Raw genomic sequence first — 6475 nt, 5'->3', positions numbered from 1 at the left:
GACAGCAGAGATCCAAAGTGTAGGGTACCCACTTTGGGTGTCTCCTCCTCTTCCGAGGGCTCCCCTGAAGTTTCAGGGGAACCCCCTAGGAAAAGAAAGTGCAAGAGGAAGCACATAGACTCCCCCGAGTCTGTCACGTCGGACACCGACTTGGATGAGTCGGAGGGTTCCCGCAGATCCCCCTCTGAGGATGTCTCTTTTTCAGACATCCTAGAGATCCTAAAACAGAGGGGAAATTGGTCCACTCTCAAACCTTCCGAGGACGAGTCGGTTTACCTTGACGCTTTTGGTTCTCGCCCTTCCACCTCCTGGGTGTCTCCCCCTTTTGACCCACTAATGGAAGTAGTGGATAGAAAGGCATGGGCAGCTCCTGATTCAATGGAACCTACCCCTAGGAGGCCCTCTAAATTTATTTCTGCACCAGAGGACAAATCCTTTCTCACCAAAGGTGTTTCAGTTGATGCTATGGTGGTAGCAGCAGCCACTAAGAAGAAATTGGCTGATCCTTCTGTACCTGTTCATCCTCCTAACAAAGAGTCCAGGACCATGGACAGGTACGGCAAGCGGACATTTGCTTCAGCGACCTTTACTATGCGATCGCTGAACTATTTATGTCATTTCACCCGCCTTCAGAGAGACTTGCTCAAAGAACTGGGTGAAACGGTACAGGATCCTTCTGCTGCGGGGTATCAGGACAAGATAAACTCCCAGCTGGCCACCCTGAACTCCATTGTTAACTCCTCCATGTGGCTTATCTCTTACGCAGCCGATGGAGCGAGTAGAGCCGCTGGCACAGGTGTTGCATTGAGACATCACGCTTGGATGCGACTCTGTAACTTTGCCGATCCCTTCAAGGCGTCCTTCACCAACACCCCCTTTGATGGTTCAGAATTGTTTGGACCTCAGGTGAAGAATACCCTCACCAGATGCAAGCAAGATGGTAAGACTCTCTCTGCCGTGGGTGTCCATTTTTCCACACCTTCTAGACCTTATCCTAAGGGACAGAGGGGTGGAAAGATGTGGTTCCGCAAACCACAGGGAGTCGCGCCTGCCGCATGTGGTGAATTTCCCCCCAGAGGCAGAGGGGGGAATAATAACAGACGCTGCCCCAAGGGCAGAGGCGGTCCACAGAACCAGGGTTCCAGGGAATCTTTCCCTGACCAACCCTTTCAGCATCCCTGAGAAGCTGCCCGACTGTCTGCCTTCGGAGGCAGTCGGGGGAAGATTATCTCTGTACCCGGAAGCCTGGCAATCCCTCTTCCAAGACACATGGGTACAGAAGATCATATCCGAGGGTTACAAAATTTCCTTCACTTCCCTCCGGTACAACCGCCAAGACCCCTACCAGACGTACCACCCGCACAAAGGGGTCAGGCACAGCTAAAAATAAAAAAGCTGTTAGAAAAAAGAGTCATCCAGGCAGTCCCAGCAGATCAGCTAGGATCCGGAATCTACTCCAGATTCTTTTTGGTACCAAAAAAGACTGGAGACTGGAGACTCATTTTGGACCTCAGCAGATTGAACAACTCTGTACAAAAGACAAAATTTTGGATGGTAACACTGCAGTCCATTCTACCCTTTTTGGGCAGAGACAACTGGATGTGCTCGTTAGACCTCCAGGACGCGTACTATCATATAAAGATACACAGGCGCTCCAGGAGGTTTCTCCACTTCCGGCTGGGAGCCAGTCATTATCAATTCAGAACCCTGCCCTTTGGTCTCACCACAACCCCCTGGGTGTTCACCAAATGCTTGGCAGTGGTCATGGCTCACCTGAGACAAAAAGGATTCCAGGTGTTTCCATATCTAAACGACTGGCTCATTTCCGCTACCACCAAGCAGCATCTTATAATGGCCAGGGATTACACTATTCAACTTTGCAACAATCTAGGTATTTCTATAAATTTTGCAAAATCCTCCTTGTCACCTTGTCAATGTATAACCTTTATAGGCGCCATATTAAACACCACAGAAATGTCTGCAACATTACCACCTCAGAGAGTGACAGACATAAGGCGGAATGTTCAGTCCCTGTTTCAGCCCAACAGAGTTCAAGTCAAGCTAGTATTGAAAGCGTTAGGCCTCATGGCAGCGTCGATTCTTCTACTCCCATTAGCCCGCTTCCACATGAGGCTCCTCCAGTGGATGCTGTTTTCTCAGTGGTCCTTTCAACAGCTCCCAATGACTCACAACATCTTGATAACCCCATCATGCAAGAATCATCTCTCCTGGTGGATGGTTTCCCCTCAGCTTTTTCAGGGCAGACCCTTTGTCCCCCCCCCCCCAGTTGCCACGGTGACAACGGATGCCTCCCTGATCAGGTGGGGGGGGCATTATCAGGGCAGGACGGTCCAGGGCACATGGCAACAATCAGAATGCCACCTGCACATAAATGTCCTGGAGATGAGGGCGGTGCTTTTGACGTTGCAAGCCCTTCAGAGCTCTTTTCCCACAGGGACTATAGCAATTCAAATGGACAATATGTCTGTGGTGTGGTACATAAACAAGCAGGGCGGAACAAAGTCCTACCCCCTATGTCGAGAAGCACTCAGACTTTGGCAATGGGTGATTTCCTCTCAACGGTTTCTGATAGCAACACACATCCCCGGGAAGTCCAACGTCATGGCGAACAGATTGAGCAGAACTATCCTCATGCCTCACGAGTGGTCTCTAAATCAAGCGGTAGCAGACAGAATATTTCAGAGGTGGGGCCAGCCTTGCTGCGATCTTTTCGCAACTCCTCAAAACAGCAAGTGTCTCGACTTCTTCACACTCTTTCCTCTACCAGGTCATCCCCCCAGAGACGCTCTTGTTCACAATTGGCCCCGGGGTCTTCTTTATGCCTTTCCACCCTTACCATTGATCCCACAATTAATTCAGAAAGCAACCGCATTGAGATCCAAAATGATCCTCATTGCTCCGTTTTGGCCTCGACAAGTATGGTTTCCGTTCCTGCACAGTTACCTACTGGAACAGCCTTGGCATCTGGAACCCCTTCCGGATCTGTTGATCCATCTCACGGGCAAGCTGCATCAGTCTCTTCATTCCCTCAACCTCACAGCTTGGTTGCTCCACTTCCAGCCATAGCCAGGCTTCCCCTTATTTCTCCTCCTGTTCGTGATATCATTCTGGCCTCCCATAAGTCCAATACTAGGAAGACATATGCGAGTAAATGGAAGCGTTTTTCGCACTGGGCACAAGCTAGGTCCTTAGATCCTTTCCATGCACCCATTCATAAGGTTCTAGACTTTCTGGCAGAGCTTTTTCATTCAGGGTCATCGTCGGCCAGTATCAGGGTACTATTAGCAGCCATTGCTAATTTTCATGTTGGGCTCTCAGAAGCAAATATTATGTCCCACAAACTCTGTAAAGCCTTCATCAAGGGCATCTTTTTGCTTAGACCTCCAGTTAAGGATCCACCCCCACAATGGGATTTGAATTTAGTTCTAACCTCCTTGATTCTGCCTCCTTTTGAACCTGCAACTTCTTGTTCCCTCAAGCTTCTTTCTTAGAAAACTCTGTTTTTAGTAGCCATAACATCTGCCAGAAGGGTATCGGAACTTCAAGTCTTGTCTGTCCGTCCCCCTTATTTGGTCTTTCACAAAGACAGGGTAATTCTCAGAACAAACCCTTCCTTCCTACCGAAAGTGTCCTCTGAAACAAATCTAAACCACTCCATTGACTTGCCTGTCTTCTTCCCAGACTATTCCAACAGGGCTGAACAGAAATTACATTCATTAGATGTTCATCGCCAACTACGGTATTATCTAGACAGGACAAAACAACTCAGAAAGTCAGACCAGCTCTTTCTCTCTTATGCTGCAGGAAAGAAAGGGCTTCCGGTATCAAAGGTTACTCTTTCCAGATGGTTGACATCTATTATTACCTTTGTCTATGAGTTGAGACACAGGCAACTTCCGTCTAGGCCTAAGGCTCATTCAACCAGGGCACTATCAACATCAACGGCCTTTCAAGCAAGGTTACCATTAGATGCCATATGTGCAGCAGCTACATGGGCTTCCAAACATACCTTTATTGCCCATTACAAACTTGATATAGCCTCCAGAAATAGAGCTGACTTTGGTTCCACTGTACTCAGGAGTCTGTTCCATTGAGCCACCCAGGACTAAGGTGCTAGGGACGCTGTCCCATCCAGCGAGAATGACAACTTAACATTAAGAAGTTATGTTCTTACCATAACGTTCCATGTTAGTTGTCTTCTTCTCGCCTTCTTTCTTGGGTCCCTCCCTCCTGCCCCCTAGCCTGGACAGACTTGAGGTCTCTGAGTCCTTCCATTTCTGGAGATACAACATGTTATGGTTTCCCCGTATCCTTAGTGTTACTAGCAGGGAGTCCGTACTTGCAAATGAGGATTATAATAATATATTTATACTATGTCTTAGCTTCCAAACGAGATCTGGGGAGTTAGCGCATGGTATTGTGGGTTATAGGGCTGCCTCGAGCCGGTAAAAATAGCTCTCGAGCTATAGTATAGGCCGAGTCAGAGCCGAGGTTCGGCTCCAAACCCATCCAGCAAGAAAGAAGGCGAGAAGAAGACAACTAACATGGAACATTATGGTAAGAACATAACTTCTTAATATAACCTGTACAAAAATTATCTGTACATCTTGTTTTTTCAGAAAACAGTCTTATCCATTTAGTATTGGGTATCCATTTGTTGAATAATTACCTCCATATATATTCATTATTAAGCGTTAACTTTGTTTGCAGAAAATTCTTTTGTATTGAAACATAAAAGGAATGTAAAGTACATGTTGTCCAGTTTACAAACTTAGTAACATTTTTGTCAAATTTCAAATTATGAACTACAGAAGCATTAAATTGATCCAAATATTCTTTTTCATAACCGACAAACTTTTTTTGTGTATGCCAGACTGTAGGATTCCACTGTGCTTGTAAATGTATAATTTGTGAAACATCTTGACCCACATCAATAGCATTTAAAGTTCCTAACCCTATACCAATACCTCCTAATAAGGTGCTATATCAAGCTTGTTTCTGTCTACATTTACCTGTTTTTGGAAAAGTAACATTAAATATAGTACAGTCTTTTGATATGTCTGTCCTACATATTTTCATGTAGAAGGTACTTTATTTGATCAAAATGAGCTTTGGGGTTGTTGTTCAATACAGTTTTTGAGAGTCTCATATTTCATTTATTATCTGAGTTGCATTCATATAAAATAATATTGTAATGTTCTGTAGATCAATTGATCTATTATAAATATCAGTTCCATTCTGGCAAAGTAGTAATTTTCTTGGTATATCTGTTCATATTTACAATTACAACATCTTACGTCTGTGTAATTTTGAATTATTACTGTAGCTTGTCTGTCATTCAGTAAGTGAACATAAAGATGCCCTCTTCTTACCCTCCAAATAGTTAAATTTCCTTCAAAAGTCAAATTGATAGTAGGACATCCTTGTCCAGCAGGGCAGGTGAAATTTCCTTGTGTTCTATTCCGTGTATTAGCAACCCATCCCCACTGGAGTAACGTTGAATTAATTCTAACTGCTTTTACTCCTGGTGTTACACACTCCGCCAAAGGGGCTTCATACAAGAGACCAACAATAATTAGCACTGGAATTGAAATCTGTAAGTGGCTTTTTCTACCAGATGTCCGCACTTCTGATGTGCCCATTTTGCCATCCCCATTTGCTCAGAGTCATCTGGTATATTAGCTTCTGAAATTCTTGTTTGTTCATCTGTAACAGAATTAAACCGTCGTTCTAGAGAAGCTGCAGAACAATGTGCATCAACATGATAAACAGTTACAGTACCTTGATTTATCATTTCCCAAATCCATTGCCATAATTCTTTTCCCCAAATTTCTTTTGGATGAATTTTCCAATCATTGCTCTGCCAGGTAGGCAGCCAGGTTGCTAACCCATTTGCCACTGACCAAGAGTCAGTATAAATATGACATGTGCCTGGCATCTCCTGTTTCAGTGCTTGATATACAGCATATAATTCTGCATACTGACTACTTTTGCCATTCCCTGAAGATGTTAAAATTCTCTTACTCACTGGATTATAAGATACAGCCTTTCAACATCTTTTATTCCCTTTATATTTTGCTGACCCATCAGTAAACCAATCATGTTTACGCTGTTCTAGTGGTACCTGCACATATGGCATCCCCCATTTTACTGAGGACTCACTGACTGGTTCAGCTTTGTCAGTAACAGAAAGTTGTTGATCTATTGGTATTTGAGCCACCTTTTCATGTAACATCGCTACCCAATTAATTCCAGGATTAGCTCTATCCTGAATATACCATTTGTATTTGATAATGCTTGCTTCCTGCTTATGACCTATTCTATGCGTCTTAGGTGAACTCATCACCCACTGCATTATAGGTATCTCTGGTTGCAAAAGTACAGTATGTCCTATTGCCATTTGTTCAGTATCCACAGGTGCCCAGTAACATGCTTGCAATTGCTTCTCAAAAGG

Source organism: Protopterus annectens, chromosome 14.part0 (genome assembly GCF_019279795.1).
Source record: "Protopterus annectens isolate FY-2018-M chromosome 14.part0, PAN1.0, whole genome shotgun sequence".
Classification (NCBI taxonomy): domain Eukaryota; kingdom Metazoa; phylum Chordata; order Ceratodontiformes; family Protopteridae; genus Protopterus; species Protopterus annectens.
Note: the sequence above shows the minus strand (reverse complement) of the source record.